The sequence below is a fragment of the Herpailurus yagouaroundi genome, unplaced genomic scaffold (genome assembly GCF_014898765.1).
Source record: "Herpailurus yagouaroundi ecotype Mexico unplaced genomic scaffold, PumYag 29, whole genome shotgun sequence".
Taxonomy (NCBI): Eukaryota; Metazoa; Chordata; class Mammalia; order Carnivora; family Felidae; genus Herpailurus; species Herpailurus yagouaroundi.
The window spans coordinates 43,229,252-43,252,690 of record NW_024412377.1 but is presented as its reverse complement, the minus strand read 5'-3'; the positions used below and the strand labels follow the sequence as shown (position 1 = coordinate 43,252,690).

General features: G+C 38.2%; 1 long non-coding RNA gene and 1 other non-coding gene across 4 annotated transcripts in view; both read left to right on the top strand.

The window, feature by feature from the left end:
* The window catches only part of LOC121045177 (uncharacterized), a 35,532-nt gene that overhangs the window by 572 nt on the left and 11,521 nt on the right, over positions 1-23,439 (top strand). For all 3 annotated transcript variants that reach the window (XR_005797620.1, XR_005797619.1, XR_005797621.1), the window contains exons 2-3: positions 8,103-8,377; positions 16,854-16,948. This is a non-coding gene — a long non-coding RNA (uncharacterized LOC121045177). The remainder of the gene's footprint in view (positions 1-8,102; positions 8,378-16,853; positions 16,949-23,439) is intronic.
* LOC121017264 (U6 spliceosomal RNA) lies at positions 7,398-7,504 on the top strand. Its single transcript, XR_005784694.1, has one exon. It is a non-coding gene; the product is annotated as a U6 spliceosomal RNA (small nuclear RNA).

Genomic DNA, 23,439 nt, shown 5'->3' with positions numbered 1-23,439 from the left:
ATTTATGCTGCCTATAAGAAGCACACTTTAAATATAAAGACACAAATAGGTTAAAAGAATGAAAAAAGATATACCAGGCTAACTCAAATTAAAATTATAGAAGGAACTGTATTAATATTAGACAAAATATATTTCAGAACTAAGAATAATTACAAGGGATAAAGAAAAACATTTCCTAATGATAAAGGGGTCAGTTTATTAAGAGGATGTAATCCTAAAAGTTTACACACCCAATAGCTGAATTTCAAAATACATGAAGCAAAAACTGATAAAACTATATGGAAAACTAGACAAGTTCAAAACTGTAGTTGGAAATTTCAGCCCCCTCTCTTAATAATTAATTGAACATGGAGATAAGCGATCAGCAAGGATAGAGATAGACTTGAACATCCTCACTACCAACCAACTTGACCTAATTAGCATTGGTAAGAACATTCCATCTAACAACAACAGAATACACATTGCTTTTAAGTGCATGCAGAACATTTACTAAGGTAGATCATATATTTTTTTAATTTTTTTTTCAACGTTTTTATTTATTTTTGGGACAGAGAGAGACACAGCATGAACGGGGGAGGGGCAGAGAGAGAGGGAGACACAGAATCAGAAACAGGCTCCAGGCTCTGAGCCATCAGCCCAGAGCCTGACGCGGGGCTCGAACTCACGGACCGCAAGACCGTGACCTGGCTGAAGTCGGACGCTTAACCGACTGCGCCACCCAGGCGCCCCCTAAGGTAGATCATATTAAGGGGTCATAAAACAAGTCTCAATAAATTTAAAAGGTAAAGTGTATTTTCTGAGCACAACAGCATTAAGTTAGGAATCAGTAACAAAAGTATCTCCCAATATTTGGAAACTAAATACATCTTTCTGAATAATCCACTGGTTAAAGAAAAAATTAAAAGGGAAATAAAGTATTGTGAGCTGAATGAAAATGAAAACATAACATATCTAAAGTTGTGGATGCCTCTTAAAGCAGTACTTGAAGGGAAATGTAAAGCACTAAATACCTTTATTGGAAAAGATGAAAGGCTATGGCCTCTCACTTTCCACCTTAAGAAGCTAGTAAAAGGGAAGAATGAAACCCATGGTAAAGAGAAGAAAGGAAATAATGAAGTTCAGAGAACAAATCAAATGGGAAAAAAATAGAGCAAATACAGTTGACCCTTGAACGATGTGGGGGTTAGGGGTGCCAGTCCCCCATGCAATTTGAAAATCTGCATGTAACTTTTGATTCCCCCAAAACTTTACTAGTATGCCTACTGTTCTCTGAAAGATTTACTGATAACATATAAACAGTTGATTAACACATATTTTGTGTGTTGTATGTGTTATACACTGTATTCTTACAATAAAATAAGCTAGGGAAAAGATAATATTAAGAATATCCTAAAGAAGAGAAAATAACATCTTAGTGCTGTACTGCATTTAATGGAAAAAATATGTGTATAAGGAGACCCATGCAATTCAAACCTGTGTTGTTGGAGGATCAACTGTAAAAGAAAGCAAAAGTTGGCTTTTTGAGAAGATTGATGTGAGTCACAGTCTCATCAGGATAAAAGAGAGAAAACGATTGGAATCAGAAGTGACAGAAGTGACATAACTACAGATTCTGCAGACATCCAAATAATAAGAAAATACTATGAACATCTTAATGCCAGTAAACCTGATAGCTTGGATGAAAGGGACAATTCCCGTGAAAGATCAAAATACAAAAATCAATGTATATCTACATAGTAACAACAAACAGAAACCAAATTTAAAAACAGTGCTAGGGTCATCTGGGTGGCTCAGTTGGCTAAGCATCCAACTCTTGATCTCAGCTCAGGTCTTGATCTCAGGGTCGTGAGTTCAACCTCTGCGTTGAGCTCGGTATTGGGCATGAAGCTTACTTAAAAAACAAAACAAAACAAAACAGCACCAGTAATAGCATTAAAATATGCAATATAAATATACCTAATAAAATATATGCAAAACCTATACACTGAACACTATAGAACACTGCTGAGAGAAATAAAAAGAACCCAAATAAATGGAAAACTGTATCTGGTTGGTTGGGCAGAAGACTCAAGATCCCAAGTTTCCCCAAACTGGTCTATACATTTGACATAATCCCTATCTAAATCTCAGCAGGCAATTTTTGTTTGTTCACTTTTGTAGAATTTGGCAAGCTGATTCTAAAATTCATATGGAAATACAAAAAACGTAAACAAGTCAAAACATTCTTGAAAAGGAAACATTAATTTGGAGAGCTTCCTACTCAATTTCAATACTTTCTGTTAAAGCTACAGTATCAAGAGAGTGTGATACCAGCTTAAAGTAAGATATATATGACTCCATTTATATGATGTCCTGAAATAGGCTAAATTAATCTCTGGTATAAGAAATCAGATTTGTACACCCAAAACTAACATAACACTGTATGTTACCTATACTGGAATTAAAGTTTTAAAAAAGTCAGAGCAGTAGTTGTCTCAGTGAGTGGGTTAACTGGAAGACACATAAAGGAATTGATGAAAATTTTCCGTATTTGGGTATGTATTTCTTAAAACTCATCAAGCAATTCACTTAAATTGTTTGCACTTCACTGTGTGGTACTTATATACAATGAAACAAGACAACAAAAAATCACATTGTAGATGAAAAAAACACAAAATTTGTAGCATTATAAATGAAAAGTATTTCAGTGAGAGAACAGAATATGAAGGTGCAACCTACTTTATATATTTTTTTAATGTTTATTTATTTATTTATTTATTTATTTATTTTAAGAGAGAAAGAGCACAAGAGGGGGAAGGGCAGCGAGAAAGAGAGAGAGAATCCCAAGCAGGCTCCATGCCATCAGCGCAGAGCCCAATGAGGGGTTCAAACTCACAAACTGTGAGATCATGACCTGAGCTGAGATCAAGAGCCAGATGCTTAACCGACTGCGCCACCCAAGCACCCCATCTACTTTGTATTTTTTAACAGTAGTTGGTAGTGTTCTGAGGTTCAGGTCTTTTGGAAAAGGATCTTCATATTATTATGGTTATAAAGCAATGAGATTATTTGGAATAACCTGCTTGAATATCTGTATTTGTTGGCTACTTCCATATTTCCTTCTTTTTAGCATTTCCACTTAGGTATATAATCTTAAGCTCCTTTCCATTGGCTTGTATCAAGGGTTTCTGGGATCACATAGGATTACAAAACAAACCCAAAACAAAAGGGGCGGGGTCTATGGTTGTATCCTGTCTTCAGAATTTCAGACCTCCCCGAGTTGTCTGGACTGGACAAGTGCTGTCTCCATGCTGAGACCAATAAGCTTGAAACCCACGACCCATGGGCAGAAGTGTCTGTTCAGGGTGGAAGAAGAGGAAGATGAGGAGGAGGAGGAGGACAAGAAACCCTTGTTCTCAACACAAGTGGTTTTATGCTGGAAGCCACAGGTGACTACTACCACCTAACATCGAGGAAGAGTGCTCTGTCTTCAGCCAGGCCTTTGAGGAAAGGGAATCTGACAATGGGTCTGACACAGATGAGAATCTACCTCCCAAGCTGAGCAGATTGAAAATGAATGTGGCTTCTCCCGGGACGATTCACAAATGCTGCCACCGGAAGAGAAGTCAGGGCTGGGGCTCCAGCCGCAGTACTTTGGAGGCCAGAGACGATGCCGTTTGATAAAGGTACTCTGGCCTCATTGCTGTTCCTGGAAATGTCCCAAAAGCTTAGAACAATGCCTGTCAGGGGTGCCCGGTGGCTCAGTCGGTTGAGCGTCCGACTTTGACCCACGTCATGATCTCACAGTTTGTGAGTTCGAGCCCCGCGTCGGGCTCTGGGTTGACAGCTCAGAGCCTGGAGCCTGCTTCAGATTCTGTGTCTCCCTCTCTCTCTGCCCCATCCCCACTCATGCTTTGTCTCTCTCTGTCTTAAAAATAAATAAAACATTAAAAAAAATTTTTTTTAAAAGAACAATGCCTGTCACAGAGTAGGTATCCCATAAATATTTGCCAAATGAATTAAATAAAAATTTCTTGATTCTGTTCGTGGGAAAATAGAGACTTAGGTAGCTGCAGCCTTTCAGTTTAGTAAGTGTTATTTAATATATATTTTGTAGGGGCAGAGAACATATGCCTTAGGCTTGTCTATAGCTAAAAAGCTGGTTGTTGGAGGAAAAGTTGGCCTGGAAGCTTAGAGAGGTAATGTAAGAGTTAGTGAGCATTAGTTGAGATCAAGAGAAATGAGGTAGATTCCATGATAAGCTAGCAGCAACTGGGTGATAACTAAATCACCCAATAAGTATGACAGGTTACTTCATACTTCATGTATGATGACTTCTTTGTGTTCATGGCACCCAAACCCCTTATTGACCAGAAAGGTCCATGAATCAGACCTGCTGTCTCTAGCCTTAGCATGGTGGCTCTCGTGACATTAGAAGCCATATTTATTTGGCATCTGATTTAAGTGACAGAGTCTGTAGAGAAAAGTCCAGATAAGTTCTCAAGTTGCTATTGCCATAATTAAGAAACTGTGCTGAATGTTTTGAAAAACATCACAAACATCATAGCTCTCAAAATCCACTTAAATCATGTGATTTAAGATTAAAGACTGGCAGAAAAAATTTAACCATATAAATGACCTATTTGACAACTCCTGTACATTTGAATTAATTTTCTGAATATGTGTTGCTTCATATTATTTTTAAAATATTTATATAGGATAAAAATTTTAATGCATTTCTCTAAAGTGTTTACAAACCCACTGTAATTATGTGTAGCATATATAGATATGAATGATTTATTCTAATTGTATTATTCTCCTTATCCCAAATATTTTTCTTTCTAATGCTGAATACCCTTAGATTTATTTTTTATTTTTTTAATGTTTGTTTATTTTTGAGAGAGAGAGAGAGAGAGGGAGTGGAAGAGGAGCAGAGAGAGAGGGGGACAGAGGATCCTAAGCAGGCTTCATGCTGACAGCAGAGAGCCAGATGTGGGGTTTAAGCTCATGAACCATGAGATCATGACCTGAGCCGAAGTTGGATGTTCAACCCACTGAACCACCCAGGCACCCCAGAATTTTTTATTTTTGGATTCAAGTTAGTTAACTGAATCCCCTTAGATTTTTAAATTCAAAACCTGAACAATATCACAGGATATTTGATGCCTAAGTTAGATCTCCATGGAAAATTTAGCCTACTATCATGGGCTCCATGATAAAATATCTAGTTCATAGACAAGAACCAAATTAGTCATAATATGGGTTAATTTTTGTTTTCTAGTTATTGTGAAGTTGAGAGTATCATTTAGACATATAATTCTCAAGGTTTAGTGTTCGTTATAATTACTAGGTTCATTCCAGTCCAGTTAAATGTTTAGAGCTGTGTAAACATGGATTCAAAACCAGAAAATGTTTCCTAAGTTCTAGCTACTGGAAAAGAAGCTTGACATATGGTAATGTGGAAACATTTTCTAGAAATATCAAGTTGATACTCTTTCCTATTATACTGGATTCAACAAGTATCAAGAGTTTTGACTCTTTCTTTCCCAGGCTCAGTTAGAACACCATGCAGAGACTGAGAATAGTATGTACATATGCTATTCGGACTTGAGTGTTGAGTAAATAGAATTTCCTTAAATGAACAGAAGAGAAATAGAAGGCTCATAATTACTTGATGATTTTCGGCCCAATCTAACTCGAGTTATGGTATTGCCATTCATAGATTCTGGGATAACTATTGGTGAAACAAGTTTTGGAGGGAAAGTAATAGTTCCATATATAATGTCGATCTTTTCATCAATATGTAAGAGCTATAAGTTACAATTTTTATTTTTTATGTTTTTTTAACATTGCTAATTGTAAATTTTTGATAACTGATTGTATTTTTTGTGGGTGCATTTTTAATCAGACTTTTAAATACATTTCTCACACAAAGATTTTTAAATAACTCTTGGGGCACTTGGGTGGCTCAGTTGGCTAAGTGTCTGAGGCTCAGATCATGATCTCATGGTTCGTGAGATCGAGCCCCATGTGGGGGCTCTGTGATTCTCTCTCTCTCTCTCCCTCTGCCTCTCCCCTGCTTGCATGTTCTCTCTCTCTCAAAAAAAACTTTTTTTTTAACTTTTAATTTTCTTTAGTACATTTTAACCTTAACTCTTAAATCGTTTATCTATTTGAAGTTATTCTACAGTAAACTACGCAATATGAGTGAAATGTTCCTTCCTAGGGCTATCCAGTAGTCTCAAGTTTAATTATTGAACATTTCATCTTTCCTAGGCTGGTATGAAGCATCAACTTTATGATATATGATATTTTTGTATGTGATTGAGCTTATTGTTTTGTTCTTTTGAGAAGATAGTATATAAAATCCAAGTTTGGAAATGTGAATATCAAGAGCCATTGGAACATCTGTGTGTCTATGAATGCTTCCTCTAATTTACCACCATTGTTTATAATTTTCTGCCTCACTCAAGTCTGATGTACTGCATATATTGAAACATGCTTCAATTTGATCAGATGCAAACTGATCAATATATCATTTGTATTTATAATTTAGTCTAAGTATATTCATCCCATCTGTCATGCCTGCTGCCTTTAGCTTTCTTTGCTCCCTGCTTTGCATTGCGTGCCCCACTGATCCTCAATGTAGACAGAGATGACAGCTGGAAGATATATTAAAGTAAGTTCTAGATTATGAAGAACTATGAGCCCAGAGGATGGTTAAGAGAGGTGAGGGTCAGAAACATTCTCACTGGAGCCCAGTGTTCCTTTCATACATGCTCAGAAATGTGTCATTGTCTTTCCCCAAGTACCTTAAGAGAAGCCACATTCCACACTGCACAGTATGGTGTCTGGGGAGCTCTGGATGTTCTGACATATTCTAATTCACTCTCAGTGAATTCACTCTCCCTGCCACTGTCATTACTGCAATTCATGCAGGTCCCTGCAAATCAATCGATCAATCAATCAATCAATAATAAAGAATTAAAAATAGCTCTGTAACTCTCTCCTCCACTCTGATGGAATTTACAAGTAGGAAGATAACCAAAGAAGTTCTCATCTAAGAATGTTTTTAGGAGCATTTTTGCATTGCTTATTATAAACTAACCTGGAATTTATGGATTAGGGGTCATAACTCAGAGAACAGAAGTTAGTCACATAGGTTCCCTGTGTAACTGATGGAATGTAAAAACTAAGAGGCTCTGAACTTAAACAGCTTCCTCAGGCAAACTGTACAATACAGTGAATATTCATCTCTTATTCTGAAAACAAAATATATCCCAATGCAAAAATCTATTTTTTGGAGGCACAGATGATAGTTTGGACTCCTCCAGAGATAGATATCACTATCTTTGTGCCTGCTTTTTGCTTGTATCCTTCACTAATTATTAGTAAAATTTGCTATTAAGTACACAGCAGTGCTCACTTCGGCAGCATATGTACTAAAACTGGAATAATGCAGAGAAGATTAGCATGGCCCCTGGGCAAGGCTGACACGCTATTAAGTAAAGTGTATAATTTCTAGGGATCTACTTTGACAATTTGACTTCTGTGGGTAGTGTAAGGACTTTTGATCAGAGCTCTGCCATTCAACTGGCTTTTGGTGTGCTTCTGAAATTGCTATGAATTCTTATGCTCAGTTTCTCATTTCTTATTTTCTCCAAAATTTCAATTATCTCGGGTCTTTAAATTTTCTTGTTCTTGTCTTTTTCTACTACTTTAAAAAAATAAACGTTTATTCATTTTTGAGAGAGAGAGAATGAGCAGGGGGAGGGACAGAGAGAGAGGGGAACAGAGGATCCAAGGTGGGCTCTATGCTGATAGCAGCGAGCCCAATGTGGGGCTTGAACTCAGGAACTGTGAGACCATGACCTGAGCTGAAGTCAGACACTCAACCAACTGAACCATCCAGGTGCCCCTCTACTAATTTTGATTCCTTGGGGTAATCATTAATTTTGATAAAATTATTCATAAAATCATTGTTTTCTTCCTAAGTTATATAGGAGTTAGGAGTTAGGAGTTAGGCAGTCCTTCTGTTTGGTGCATCATATTCAAAATACTCAAACTAAAATCAAAACATTTGATTTCTTAATTGAACTGCTTGTTCCCTTCTCATTTCACAGGAATGGAAAGTTCCTCACATGTTCTCACCAAGAACAGTGATGCCAATTCGGTCCATCTGGTGTGTAAAGCTGCAGAGTGGTACCCAGAGCCTGAGGCAAGCTGGAAACCTCCAAGGACATAATTTAAAGCCACCCTCTGAAAATGACAGAACAAATGGGAAAGGCCTATTCTCTAATGAAACTTCAGTCCTGGTAATTGAACTCAAAAATTGTGCTCTGTTCCATTCTCAACTCCAGGCTCAACCAGAAAAAGTGGACAACGATTTCTGTTTCAGGTTAGTTTGTCTATAATTATATCTCATTGCCTGGAGAAGTGCTTTAAAATTGAATGCATATTGTTGAGTTTCTAACAGAAAGGAAAATGATAAGTGAGTTCCTATACTGTACTTTTTAGAACCAAATGAACACTTACCAAAATAACTACATCATTCTCTTCTCTGATCTTTATCATTGTATTCTTTCTGCTAGCTTTGAGTTTACATTGTTCTTTTTCTAGCCCTTTAAAGTGTAAATTTAGGTTGCTGAATTGAAATCTTTCTTTTTTAACATAGGCATTTACAGCTATAAATTGTCTTTTTAGTATTGTCTTTTATTGTATTCTGTAAGTTTTAACGTGTGTTTTGTTTTCATTTGTCTCAAAATATTTTCTAATATCCTTAGCAATTTCTTCTTTGACCCATTAATTGCTTAAAGTGGGGTGTTTAATTTCTACATACTTGTGAATTTTTGGTTTTCCTTCTGCTGTTAGTTTTTTGTTTCGTTTCATTGTAATTAGAAAGACACTTTGTGCAATTTTAGTTTTTTAATACTTCTTAACCATTGTTTTGTGGTCAAACATATGGTCTGTCCTGAAAAACAACCCATGTGCACTTAAGAAAAGTATTTTCTGTTGTTGTTGGAATGTTCGATGTGTCTGTTAGATGTATTTGATGCTTTGGTGGTGTTCAAGTCCTCTATTTCCCATTGATATTCTGTCTGGTTGTTTTATACATTATTGAGGTATTGAAGTTCCCTACTATTGTTGCAGATCTATTTCTGTCTCTGATTCTAACAATGTTTGCTTCATATAGTTTGGAGGTATGTTTGGTGCATATATGTAATTATCATATCTTCTTGGTAAATTGATCCTTTTATCAATATATAATGTCCTTTGACATTCTTTTTTTAAAAATATGTTTACTTATTTTTGAGAGAGAGCATATGGGAGCAAGCAGAGGAGGGGCAGAGAGAGAGGGGGACAGAGGATCTGAAGCGGGCTCTGTGCTGACAGCACAGAACTCATGAACTGTGAGATAATGGCATGAGCCAGTCGGAGGCTCAACTGACTGAGCCACCCAGGTGCCCCTTTCTTTGTCTCTAATGACAGTTTTTGACTTAAAGTCTATTTTATCTGATATTAGTATAGCCACCCCACTCTCTTTTAGTTACTATTTGCATGGATATCTTTTTCCCATCCTTTCACTTACACATTCTTGTGTCTTGTGGACTGCATATACTTGTATCATTTTTTAATCCATTTTGTCAATCTCTACCTTTTGATTGGGGAGTTTAATCCATTTACATTTAAAGTAATTGCTGGTAAAATAGCACATACTTCTGCCATCTTGTCATTTGTTTTTTCTATGTCTTACAGTTTTTTGTTCCTTGTTTCATTACTATTTTTCTTTATGTTTAATTTTTTTGTATTTACATGTTTTTATTCCCTTCTCATTTCCTTTGGTGTATATTTTATAGGTACTTTTTTGTGGTTACCCTGGGGATTACATATAACATCCTAAAGTTATAACAATCTATTTTGAATTGATACCAATTTACTTTCAGTCATATATGAAAACTCTATTTCCTTACAGCTCTACCTCTCCTTTGTTATCGATGCTATAAATTAAACTTTATATATTGTGAACCTATTAACATAGATTTATTATGTTTTATCCATTTGTCTCTTAAATCCTATAGAAAATAGGGGCGCCTGGGTGGCGCAGTCGGTTAAGCGTCCGACTTCAGCCAGGTCACGATCTCGCGGTCCGTGAGTTCGAGCCCCGCGTCGGGCTCTGGGCTCAGAGCCTGGAGCCTGTTTCCGATTCTGTGTCTCCCTCTCTCTCTGTCCCTCCCCCGTTCATGCTCTGTCTCTCTCTGTCCCAAAAATAAATAAACGTTGAAAAAAAAAAAAAGAAAATAAAAAGTGGAGTTACAAGCATACCTTAGAGGTATTGCAGGTTCAGTTCCAAACCACAACAATAAAGAAAATATTGCAATAAAGCAAGTCAAATGAGTTTTTTGGTTTTCCAATGCATGTAAAACTTAGTTTATACTGTAGTGTAACTAAATCATAACATTATGTCTAAAAAATGTATATACCTTAATTTTAAAATACTTTATTGCTGGGGCACCTGGGTGGCTCAGTCAGTTAAGCGTCCGACTTCAGCTCAGGTCATGATCTCGCAGTCCGTGAGTTCGAGCCCCACATCGGGCTCTGTGCTGACAGCTCAGAGCCTGGAGCCTGTTTCAGATTCTGTGTCTCCCTCTCTCTCTGACCCTCCTCCATTCATGCTCTGTCTCTCTCTGTTTCAAAAATAAATAAACGTTAAAAAAATATATATTAAAAAAAATAAAATAAAATAAAATACTTTATTGCTAAAAAATGCTAACCATCATCTGAGCATTCAGTGAGTTATAATCTTGATGGTGTAGGGTCTTGCCTCACTGTTGATAGCTGCTGACTGATCAGGGTGGTGGTTACTGAAGGTTGGAGTGGTGGTGGCAATTTCTTAAAATAAGACAAAAATGAAGTTTGTCACATTGATTGATTCTTTCATGAACAGTTTCTTTGTAGTATGCAATGTTGCTTAATATCATTTTACCCACAAGTTTTTTTTAAAAATTGGAATCAACTGTTTCAAACCCTGCTGCTGCCTTATCAACTTAAGTTTATGTAATATTCTAAATCTTTTGTTGTCATTTCAACAATCTTCACAGCATTTCACCAGGAGTACATTACATTCCAAGAAACCGCTTTCTTTGCTCATCCTTAAGCTGCTTCTTCTTCTCATCCATTCAACTGTAGCAATTCAGTCACATCTTCAGGCTCCAGTTCTAATTCTAGTTCTCTTGCTATCTCCACCACACCTGCAGTGACTTCCTCCACTGAAGGCTTGAACCCCTCAAAGTCATCCACGAGGGCTAGAATCAACTTCTAAACTCCTTTTCACATTGATATTTTGACCTCTTCCCATGAATCACAACGTTCTTAATGGGATCTAGAATGGTGAATCTTTTTTTTTTAATTTTATTTTTTATTTAAAAAAAAATTTTTTTTTCAACGTTTATTTATTTTTGGGACAGAGAGAGACAGAGCATGAATGGGGGAGGGGCAGAGAGAGAGGAAGACACAGAATCGGAAACAGGCTCCAGGCTCTGAGCCATCAGCCCAGAGCCTGACGCGGGGCTCGAACTCACGGACCGCGAGATTGTGACCTGGCTGAAGTCGGACACTTAACCGACTGCGCCACCCAGGCGCCCCTATTTTTTAAAATTTACATCCAAATTAGTTAGCATATAGTGAAACAATGATTTCAGGAGTAGATTCCTTAATACCCCTTACCCACTTAGCCCATCCTCTCTCCCACAATCCCTCCAGTAATCCTCTGTTTCTTCTCCATATTTATGAGTCTCTTCTGTTTTGTCCCCCTCCCTGTTTTTATATTATTTTTGTTTCCCTTCCCTTATGTTCATCTGTTTTGTCTCTTAAAGTCCTCATATGAGTGAAGTCATATGATTTTGGTCTCTCTCTGACTGACTAATTTCACTTAGCATCATACCCTCCAGGTCCAGCCATGTAGTTGCAAATGGCAAGATTTCATTCTTTTTGATTGCCGAGTAATACTGCATTGTGTGTGTGTGTGTGTGTGTATGTGTGTGTGTGTGTGTGTGTGTGTGTGTGTGTGTATACCACATCTTCTTTATCCATTCATCCATCGATGGACATTTGGGCCCTTTCCATACTTTGACTATTATTGATAGTGTTGCTATAAACAGAGGGGTGCGCATGTCCCTTCGAAACAGCACACCTGTATCCCGTGAATAAATGCCTAGTAGTGCAATTGCTGGGTCGTAGGGTAGTTCTCTTTTTAGTTTTTTGAGGAACCTCCATACTATTTTCCAGAGTGGCTGTACCAGCTTGCATTCCCACCAACAATGCAAAACAGATCCTCTTTCTCCACATCCTTGCCAACATCTGTTGTTGCCTCAGTTGTTCATGTTAGCCATTCTGACAGGTGTGAGGTGGTATCTCATTGTGGTTTTGATTTGTATTTTCCTGATGATGAGTGATGTTGAGCGTTTTTTCATGTCGGTTGACCACCTGGATGTCTTCCTTGGAGAAGTGTCTATTCATGTCTTTTGCCCATTTCTTCACTGGATTATTTGTTTTTTGGGTGTTGAGTTTGAGAAGTTCTTTATAGATTTTGGATGCTAACCCTTTATCTGATATGTCATTTGCAAATGTCTTCTCCCATTCTGTCGGTTGCCTTTTAATTTTGCTGATTGTTTCCTTTGCTGTGTGGAAGCTTTTTATTTTGATGAGGTCCCAGTAGTTCATTTTTGTAGAATGGTGAATCTTTTCCAGAAGGTTTTCCATTGACTTTGCCCAGACCCATTAGAGGAATCACTCTCTATTGCAGCTATAGCCTTATGGAATGTATTTCTTAAATAATAAGACTTGAAAGTTGAAATGACTTCTTTTTTTAAATTTTTCAAATGTTTTATTTATTCTTGAGAGAGAGAGAGAGAACACGCAAGCGCATGAGTGGGGGAGGGGCAGAGCCAGAGAGGGACACAGAATCTGAAGCAGGCTCCAGGCTCTGAGCTGTCAGCACAGAGCCTGAGGCGGGGCTCCAGCACACAAGCCATGAGATCATGACCTAAGCTGAAGTCAGACACTTAACTGACTGAGCCACCCAGGTGCCCCAAGTTGAAATGACTTCTTAATCCACAAGATACAGAATGGATGACACCCATTGATGAAAACATTAAATTTGTTGTACTCCATCCGAGTTCTCGGGTGATGGGTGTATCATCACTGAACAGTAACATTTTGAAAGGAGTCTTCTTTCTGAACAGGAGGCCTCAACAGTGGGCTTAAAATATTCAGTAAAGCATGTTGTAAACAGACATACTTTCATTCAGGATTTGTTGTTCTATTTATAGAGCAGAGGCAGGAGTATATTGGCATAATTCTTAAGGGCCTTAGGATTTTCAAAATGGTAAATGAGCATTGGCTTCAACTTAAAGTCACTAGTTGCATTACCTCTAACAAGAAAGTCAGTCTGTTCTTTGAAGCTTTGAGGCCAGGCATTGACTTCTCTCTAGCTATGAAAGTCTTAGCATCTTTTTCCAAGAAAAGGTGGTTTCATCCACATTGAAAATCTGTTGTTTAGTGTAGCCACCTTCACTAACTACCTTAGCTAGACTTTCTGGATGGCTTGCTGTAGCTTCTACATCAGCACTTGCTGCTTCACCTTGCACTTTGATGTTACGGAAACGTCTTCTTTCCCAAAACCTCATGAGTTAACCTCTGCTAGCTTCAAACTTTTCTTCTGCAGCATCCTCACCTCTTTCAGCCTTCATGGAATTGAAGAGAGTTAGGGCCTCGGTGACTCTGGATTAGGCTTTGGCTTAAGGGAATGGCTGGTTTGACCTTTTGTTCAGACCACTCAAACTTTCTCCATCTCAGCAATAAAGCTCTTTCACTTTCTTATCATTCATGTGTTCACGGGAGGAGCAATTTTAGTTTCCTTTAAGAACCTTCCCTTTGCATTCACAACTTGACTGTTTGATGCAAGAGGCTTACCTTTTGGCCTATCTCAGCTTTCAACATGTCTTCCCAAGCTTAACCATTGCTAGCTTTTGATTTAAAGGGAGAGATGTGGGATGGGGCTCTTCCTTTCACTTGAATGCTTAGAAGCCATTGTAGGCTTATTAATTGGCTTAATTTCAATATTGTTGTGTCTCAGGGAATAGGGAGGCCCCAGGAGAAGGAGAGAGACAGGGGAACAGCCAGTGGCTGGAGCAATCAGAACATACATAGCATTTATTGATTAACTTTATGCTCTTACATGGGCATGGTTTGTGGCTCCCCCAAACAGGGCAATAGTAGCATCAAAGATCACTGATCACAGATTACTATAACAAGTGTAAAAATAATGAAAAGTTTAAAAATATTGCAGGAATTACCAAGACGTGACACAGAGATATGAAGTGAGCAGATGCTGTGATAAATGGTGCTGGTAAACAGGGTTGCCACGAACTTTCAATTTGTAAGAAACTCAGTATCTGTGAGGCACAATAAAATGCAGTATGCCTATACTTAATTTATCAAATGTAGCTAAATAACTCATATTAAGCAAAACTTATTACATATTATACTGAAGGGGTAAATGGTGATACAGTTTCTTTTTTCTCTTTTTTAAAAAAAATTTTTTTAGTGTTTATTTATTTTTGAGAGACAGAGAGACAGCATGAGCGGGAGAGGGCAGAGAGAGAGGGAGACCCAGAATATGAAGCAGGCTCCAGGCTCTGAGCTGTCAGCCCAGAGCCCAATGCGGGGCTTGAACTCACAGACCGCGAGATCATGATCTGAGCCGGAGTCAGACGCTCAACCAACTGAGCCACCCAGGCGCCCCAGTTTCTTGATCACATCTATTTTTACAGGGAGAAAAAGTTCTATCACAAAGTGAAAGGCTCAAAACTTTTTTTGTAAGTTTATTTATTTATTTTGAGAGAGAGAGAGAGAGAGAGAGAGAGAGAACATGAGTTGGGGGGAGCAGAGAAAGAGAGGGAGAGAGAGAATCCCAAGCAGGCTCCGTGCTGTCAGCATGAGCCTGATGCAGCGCTCAATCCCACAAAGAGTGAGTTCATGACCTGAGCTGAAACCAAGAGTCAGACACTTAACTGAGCCACCCAGGCACCCAAGGCTCAAAACTCTTTGAATGATGTAATATTTGTTCTAGGATTGATCCTTTTACTCAAGGCATAGTTTCTGTTGCATCTTTCTAAAGTTCAATTTCTGGGAAGTTTCTCATGTTCCTTTTTTTTCAATTTTGGAGGACATGAACATCTTCCATGGAGTAGGTTTGCCTGACCCCAAAGCTGTGTTCAGAGAGCTCCAGTTGGGTTAGAGCATCATTTTCCCCACCCTCTCTAATTCTCTCCTTTTGTCCAACACATCTGCAAAATTTTCCAAACTTTTTTGCTATCAGTGATTTCAGAATCAATACTTAGAAAGTGTCTTGCCTTCCATTTTTTTCTCTACACTTCTCCATATTTTAGATTATTTTTCATAGTCTATCTCATGTAAATCATACTGAACAGTTTTTAAACAAGTAAACAATTGTCCCTCCCTAGAGCCTTCCTTGTCTTTCCACCTCTCACCTGCTCTCATCTATAGCCAGCTCTGGTATCACAGCCTGGGTCAATATGAAAAAGCCAACTTCATACTCAGTTAGATACTCATCACATACAGTTTATGACAAAATCATCTATTCCTCATGAACAGTGTCACCATTTTGACCTGTATTCACAGTCTCATAACTGAAGATGTGGTCAAAATAAATTTCCCCATGGAACTTACTGGGACCCCTTCCTGGAATTCACAGAATATGTTTCATTTTCTTTGCTAATTATAGTGGCACATATATAGTGATTATTCATACTTGTGTGCCAAAATTTTTCCTATATCTTCCTTCTGTATATCTTCTAAAGTTCCCTGGTCTTTACTAAAACAGTTTTCATCACAGTTGACCTGGTTTGAAAATCAGTAACTCCGTTATCTTATCCTTCATCAATCTGTGTAATGTGTGTTTTTTTGTGTTTTTTTTTTTAACTAAAGGAAAATTACAGACATTTCAGTACCATGAGTCTCTACCATGTTGGCACTAGGGTCATAAACCATCTGAGTTTGTCTTGAACTAAGCTGGTTTAAGTAATGAAAGTTATGTTTCCCAGACACCCCTTTCATGACACAAAAACTCTGTTTTCTGTAATGGTTTCAGAAAGTTGGAGGAAAACTCTAAACTGATATAGCAACCCTCAAAAATAGGTATGAAAAAAACCATTATTTTTAATGTAAAATGAATACAGTATAGATTACCTTCCTTCTTTAGCCATTGCCACTGTTTCACCCCTGAGCCCTGATGTTCGTAATCACAATTTACAGTTCATAGTAATAAATCACCCATTGTTGCATCAGTCTGAGTGATATGTCTTAAGTACACAAATTAAATGCATTGTACTCACGAGCATTACCTATCCATCTTTGACTTTATTGTAGATTAATTGCTGTGCATGGTTTTGAGATAGTGCAAAATTTTTTTGTGAAAAAAATTCTAGCTGATAATTTCACAATTTGGTGAATGGTATAACACTCACAGATCTAAAGCAGCTCAGTGAACCCAAGGCATAAGAATCGTGAAGAAAACTATACAAAGTCCCACCATTATCAAATTGCTTAAATCCAGTGATAAAGGGAAAATATCATAAGCAGAAAGAAAAAGGATACATTATTCTCATTCTGTCACGAGAATTACAACAGACGTGTCAGAGGGAAAAAACACAACAGAAGAAAGTAACTTCTTTAAAGCATTAAAACAAATTTTTTTAAGTGCCAATCTACAATTTACCCATCAGAAATAAATTTCAAAAGCAAAAGTGAAATACATATTCACCTTACTCTCTTATTACTTTCGCCCACAAAAGGGGAAGGAGTTCATTACCAATGGAGCTGCACTGCAAATGTTAAAAGAGGTCCCATAACCATGAGGAAACTATAGCAGATGGACATCTGGAAAATGGTAAATACAGAGACAAATGTAAGACTTTTATCCCTTAATATTTAAATATCTGCAGGAGATAATTGACAACTTAGAGTGAAAATAAGGACATATTTGTGGGTTTTATAACCTATGTCAAAGTAAAACGGGTGACAAGACCAGCACCAAGGCATGGATGGGATATTTTTATACATGGAAGTGTATTTTTATATAGTTCTTAAACTGCCATGACTGTAATATAATAATAACTGTAGTATGTTAAAGATGTGTATTGTAAATGTTTGGCTAAGAATCCATCAGGATCTAAAACAAAATTACAAGCATAGTTAATTAAACATAAAGTATAATCAGAGGAAAAAGAATGCAAACAACAGATAAGCAAATAGAAAAGAGGAAGAAAGGTGTTAAACACAAACATCAGTAACAGCAACAAACATAAATGGCCCAAAAGACCCAATTAAATGTCAGAGATTGCCAGATTGGATAAAAAACAAAACAAACAAGACACAACTATATGCTGTCTATAAGACACCCAATAAATATAAATAAACATTGCTGAAAAGTAAAAAGATGGCAAATAATATACCATGCTAATACTAACCAAAAGAAAGTGGAAGTGGTTATGTTAATATCAACCAAATTAGACACCAGAGTGTAGAATATTATCAGGGAAAGAGGGCCACTTAATAATGATAAAGGGTCAAGAAGGTATCAAGAAGATAAAGCAATCCTAATTATTTGTGCACCAAATAACAGAGCTTAAAAATACTGGAAGCAAGAAAACCAAAAAAACAAAAAACAAAAAACAAAAAAAACCCTGATGGATCTGCAAAAAGAAACTGACAAATTTATAATATATTCAGAAATTTCAGTAACAGTATCTCCGTACATTCGGGGAATTTGTGAAGAAGACCGCTTTTCCCAGGTCATCATACAGAAATCACTGAGTTTATTCTGTCCCCAAACAAGGATAACATTGATCCTCTGCTGAGAGATGTTCCTAGGCTCTGAAAAATGAGGCATTCAGGTTGCTGAACTTGGCTCACAGACTCAGATAACTCAACAACCAGCCACTCCTGGCAACCTGTCTGGACCGAAGTGCCTGAACACACCCAGCAAGAAATTCAAAAAGAGAAGTGAGTCATCCCACCTCCACATCCCAGGAAGAATGAGGAGTGGCTTGGACTTAGGTGCATAGAACAGACAACCTCCAGCAGCTTCTATTCCAAACTGAGGCCCAGACACTTCAGGGCAGTTCCAGTGCTGGGCTCAGGTACTCACAAATGCTCTCATGATATTGCCCTGCTCCAGGCCTCCTGGGAGGGTACCAAGCTGCAAGGGGAAGGCCCTGGGAAAGGAGCAAGGGGAATGGGATGGTTTGCATCTTCAGTTTGGGGGTTCAATTTGATGCACGGAAGTTTTTTGTTTTTATTTATTTATTTATTTATTTTTTCCAACGTTTATTTATTTTTGGGACAGAGAGAGACAGAGCATGAACGGGGGAGGGGCAGAGAGAGAGGGAGACACAGAATCGGAAACAGGCTCCAGGCTCTGAGCCATCAGCCCAGAGCCCGACGCGGGGCTCGAACTCACGGACCACGAGATCATGACCTGGCTGAAGTCGGACGCTTAACCAACTGCGCCACCCAGGCGCCCCTGATGCATTGAAGTTTAAGGACACTTTGAGATAACAAGGTAGGGAGCAACATGTTTATTCTGGGTTTTCTATGAGCACGATGAAGAAAACCAGCCCATTCAAACAAAATGCCAGAGACATTTACTTACTTATAAACATTACAGGCCTGGTAGGGATGTTGCCTAAACAATTTTCATTCAGTGAAACTGCTCTCAATGACACATAAAAGAAAAGCTCCCAATCACCAGGTCTCCATCTCTGTCGAATCCAGCATTTGGTTGCTAGAAACAGAGGGGCTTACCCATCCCACCCTCTCTGAGAGGAACTGGGGAGAAGAGTGGAGGGAGCATCAGGGAAGTTTCCAATTCTGTCCTGCCCTTTGCAGCCAGAGCAGGAGGGAGAGGAGTGAGTTAAATAGGTAGTCACCTTCCTATGGAAAATTCTTCAGAAGAGAATGTCTCCCGGCACTGGTCTGCCACTGCCCAGAAACTGATCTGTTGATCACAACTAGAGAAACACAAATGACATGGGTCAGGCCCTGTGCCAGGATGAAGGTAATGACAGAGAAACAGGGTATTGATGAGGTTTTGTCAGTACTTAGGAATCACTCTCACCATTCCCATTCTGAGAAATTAATCAGACTCCTCCTCCTTTCCACTCTGGTCAGCCTTATCTCGTGGCTTGTCTAGATATACTGTACCCCAAGCCAGTGAGGGGGGCATTTGCATAGACAGTGTGGGATGCCACGGTAAGGAGGGATTGGTGATGTCCAGAAGCATGGGTTGGAATAATTATAGAGATTCAACATATACAAATAGTTGTGAGAATTCAATGAGATAGTTTGCACAAAGCAATAGTATGACACTTCACGTATAAGAAATGCTCGATACATCCTTTTTTTAAATTTATTTTTTCAATATATGAAATTTATTGTCAAATTGGTTTCCATACAACACCCAGTGCTCATCCCAAAAGGTGCCCTTCTCAATACCCATCACCCACCGTCCCCTCCCTCCCACCCCCCATCAACCCTCAGTTTGTTCTCAGTTTTGTTTTTTTTTATTTAAAAAAAAATTTTTTTTTAACGTTTATTTATTTTTGAGACAGAGAGAGACAGAGCATGAACGGGGGAGGGGCAGAGAGAAAGGGAGACAGAATCGGAAGCAGGCTCCAGGCTCTGAGCCATCAGCCCAGAGCCCGACGCGGGGCTCGAACCCACGGACCGCGAGATCGTGACCTGGCTGAAGTCGGACGCTTAACCGACTGAGCCACCCAGGTGCCCCTGTTCTCAGTTTTTAAGAGTCTCTTATGCTTTGGCTCTCTCCCTCTCTAACCTCTTTTTTTTTTTTTCCCCTTCCCCTCCCCCATGGGTTTCTGTTAAATTTCTCAGGATCCACATAAGAGTGAAAACATATGGTATCTGTCTTTCTCTGTATGGCTTATTTCACTTAGCATCACACTCTCCAGTTCCATCCACGTTGCTACAAAAGGCCATATTTCATTTTTTCTCATTGCCACGTAGTATTCCATAGTGTATATAAACCACAATTTCTTTATCCATTCATCAGTTGATGGACATTTAGGCTCTTTCCATAATTTGGCTATTGTTGAGAGTGCTGCTATCCTCTTTTTTTTTTTTTTTAACCAACATGGGGCTTCAACTCGGGATCCTGAGATCAAGAGTCTTATGCTCTACTGACTGAGCCAGCCAGGTGCCTCTTGATACATGCTTATTATTACACTTCAACTTTCTCATCTGTAGAAGATATTCATCTAACAGATGCAGAGGATTAAATGATATAATGTGAGTAGATTACCTAACACAGTGCCCAGCATACAGTAGGCATTACATAAGCTAGACAGTAGCACAGGAATGTCAAAGGCCTCCATGCGTCTTTGAGAAAATGTGTGAAAACCCAGGGGTAGAGGGAAAGAGTAGGTTTTTCCCTTGAAATTTAGAATATTTAGATTAGGCAGGAAACTTGCCAAATTTCTGTAAAATTGACCATGAAATCATAATGGATTTTTAACGGAGCTTGAAAATCCAGCCTCTTCCAAATAATCCATGTTTTTATTTCAGAAAAGTTCCTACAATTGTTCACCATTATTTAACAGGAGACAAACAGCCTGAGAAACATTCTCTCATATCTTTTTTTTCCCTAAATTATGGAGAGGCATTTTGAATGATTCAGTACATAAAAGCTTAACCACTAAAATATGCCACAAAGCAGAGCAGAGAAGTAAGATTGTGAAATGAAATAGTATAAATTATAAAATACCTTTTGAAATCCTTAATGCCATCATTAATGAGGGAACATTTTCTTTATGTACAATCTTTTCAAAGTGCCTAATTAGCAAATTAATACTACATGGAGAGAGCTCTTCTCAGCTTATAATTGAGACATTTGAGAATTCATATCCCCAAAAGATTTATATACTAGAAATTCTATAATGATTATTGACCTTAAAAATGAACCATTTTTTCTACACATTTGAAAAGATATGAAATATATAACATATACCACAACTTCCAATTTGAATATTGGTTATAGTCAGAGAGATAGGACCAGCCTCATATCTGCCACTTATTGGCTATGGATGCTGGCAAATGACATAATTTCTTTCATCTTCACAGTGCCAATGTGTAGAAAGTAATTATATCTACTTCTCAGGGTCATAATGTCACTAAAATGAAATAATATAGGGCTTGGTAAATAGTATTTAGCAAATGCTTGAAAATAAAGTGGTACTCTTCTTTTCTTGTTTCCTTGATCAGATCAATACAAAAACCATTAGGTGAAGCTAAAGCAAGATAGATGACCACAGTGGGGTTAAGCGGACTCCTGTGGTGGCCCAGAGCAGGGTGTGAAGGCCCAACCAAGCTAAGCAAAATGGAATGGAATAGTTAGGAGTGTTGGAGCCCAAGCCAGCGAGGAGGGCATCGCATAGGGAGTGTGGGATTCAATGGTAACAAGAGATAAGTGACATCCAGAAGAGTTGATCAAATAAATACATTAAAGTTTCTCATTCCTGAGAAGACAGTTTCAAATATGGAAAAGGAGAAAACTTGAAGGAACCCTATGGTATTAGACTGGAATTGGGGATATTAGCATGAACCCATAGTTTTCAACATAAATAGATACAGAAATATAGATGTAAATACATGTGTATATGTAATACATATATTATAATACAATTGTAATATATTCACTAGCTCTGTCCACTGAAGACAGGAAGCAGCAAAACTCCGATAACATTCAGCACATGTAGCTCCAAGATCTTTTCTAAAGAAAAGATCACACTCCCCTAAAAGGAACCAAGGTTCCTTGGAGAAATGGCTGACACCAAGTCTAAGGCAAGGAAAGTATAAGATGAGCCTGGGACATCTAGTGCCAGGAAGTAAAGAAATGCACAATGAAGTATGGAGACATGTCAAAAGGACTCTTTTGACTGGCCAAATCTGGAACCATTTGAGCATCAAAACAAAAGGTGATAGTAACAGGTTGTGACCACTGAATAAAAGTAGGAATCCATGAGTCCAGACTGAAATAAATAAATGAATGGAGATATTAAAAGCTTGATGAGAAACAGGATATTTACATAGTCTCAAAATACTTCCTTACAAAAATACTTATTAATTACAGTGGGAATACAAAATTACAAAGTGTAACTTTACAGTGGAGAAGCCTGACAGACAGGAATAAGTGACCAAAACTAACACTGCCAACTAATGGGACACATTGAAATTGTGAACCATCTGATAGAATGCCATGAGAATACAGCATCACTTCTGTGATATTCGTGTCAAAGGTGCAAACCTAAACCTAAGCATAAGAAAACATCAGACTAACAACTCACAATGAGGGCTAGTCTACCAAATAACTGGCCTACAATCTTCAAAACGCTAAGGTCATGAAAGTCAAGACTCAAGAAGTGCTCCACAGTGAAGAAAACTAAAGAGATAAGACAATGAAATGAAGCATGGGACACTAAGCCAGGTTGTTTTGCTGTGAAGGACAATATTGGGAAAATGGGTGACACTTGGAAGAGTTGGAGAGTTAGATGACAGTCACGCAGCAGTGTCAATTTACTTACCTGGATAGTGACGTCATGGTTACGGAGGAGAATGTTCTGGTTTGTAGAAAGTACACACTAAGTACTCAGGTAGTGAGGGAGTCATATCGGCAATTTAACTCAAAAAATTTCAGGAAAAAATATGCTTTTTTACTATTGCAACTTTCTGCATGTTTGACATTGTCTCTAAATAAATAAGCAAATGGAAAGTTAACAAATGAAGGAGGAAAACACTAAATCCACTCTGAAGGAAGGAAAAGGTATGTCAGACCGGTCACATAGTAAAGGGATGATATCAAACGAAACAGACACAATACATTTTAAAAGCTCAAAATTTTCTTAGAAGATCATAACAGGGATCGTTTTAGAAATGTATACCTTCTAGGTTTCGAATGACCGGGTTTACTGTTATGATGAATCATAACGCAGGAGTGCTTTAAATCTCTTCCCATCACCAGGCAAAATTTCTCTCCCCTCAGTGAAGAACATGAGAGGTTATTTTAGAAAAATAGTTTAGTGTGTCTCTGGCCAGCCAGCTTTGCTCATGATGACTAAAGAATTAGAAACTGCTCTTTGTGAGGCCGGGGGTATGGAGTCACTTGTGCCATGAAACATAGGGGTGGCTTGGTTAACAGGCTCTAATCATTAGCAGGATCCAGAACAATGATTTCCTTTTAATGCTTGAGTGAAGTGTGGGAACTCCTGGGCAGTCAACCCTCAAAAGTATGCCTGACACTTTCAAACTAAGCCAGTTCTGCTCATCATTTAGTGGCAACGGCCTTTGATAAATTAAAACGTTTTA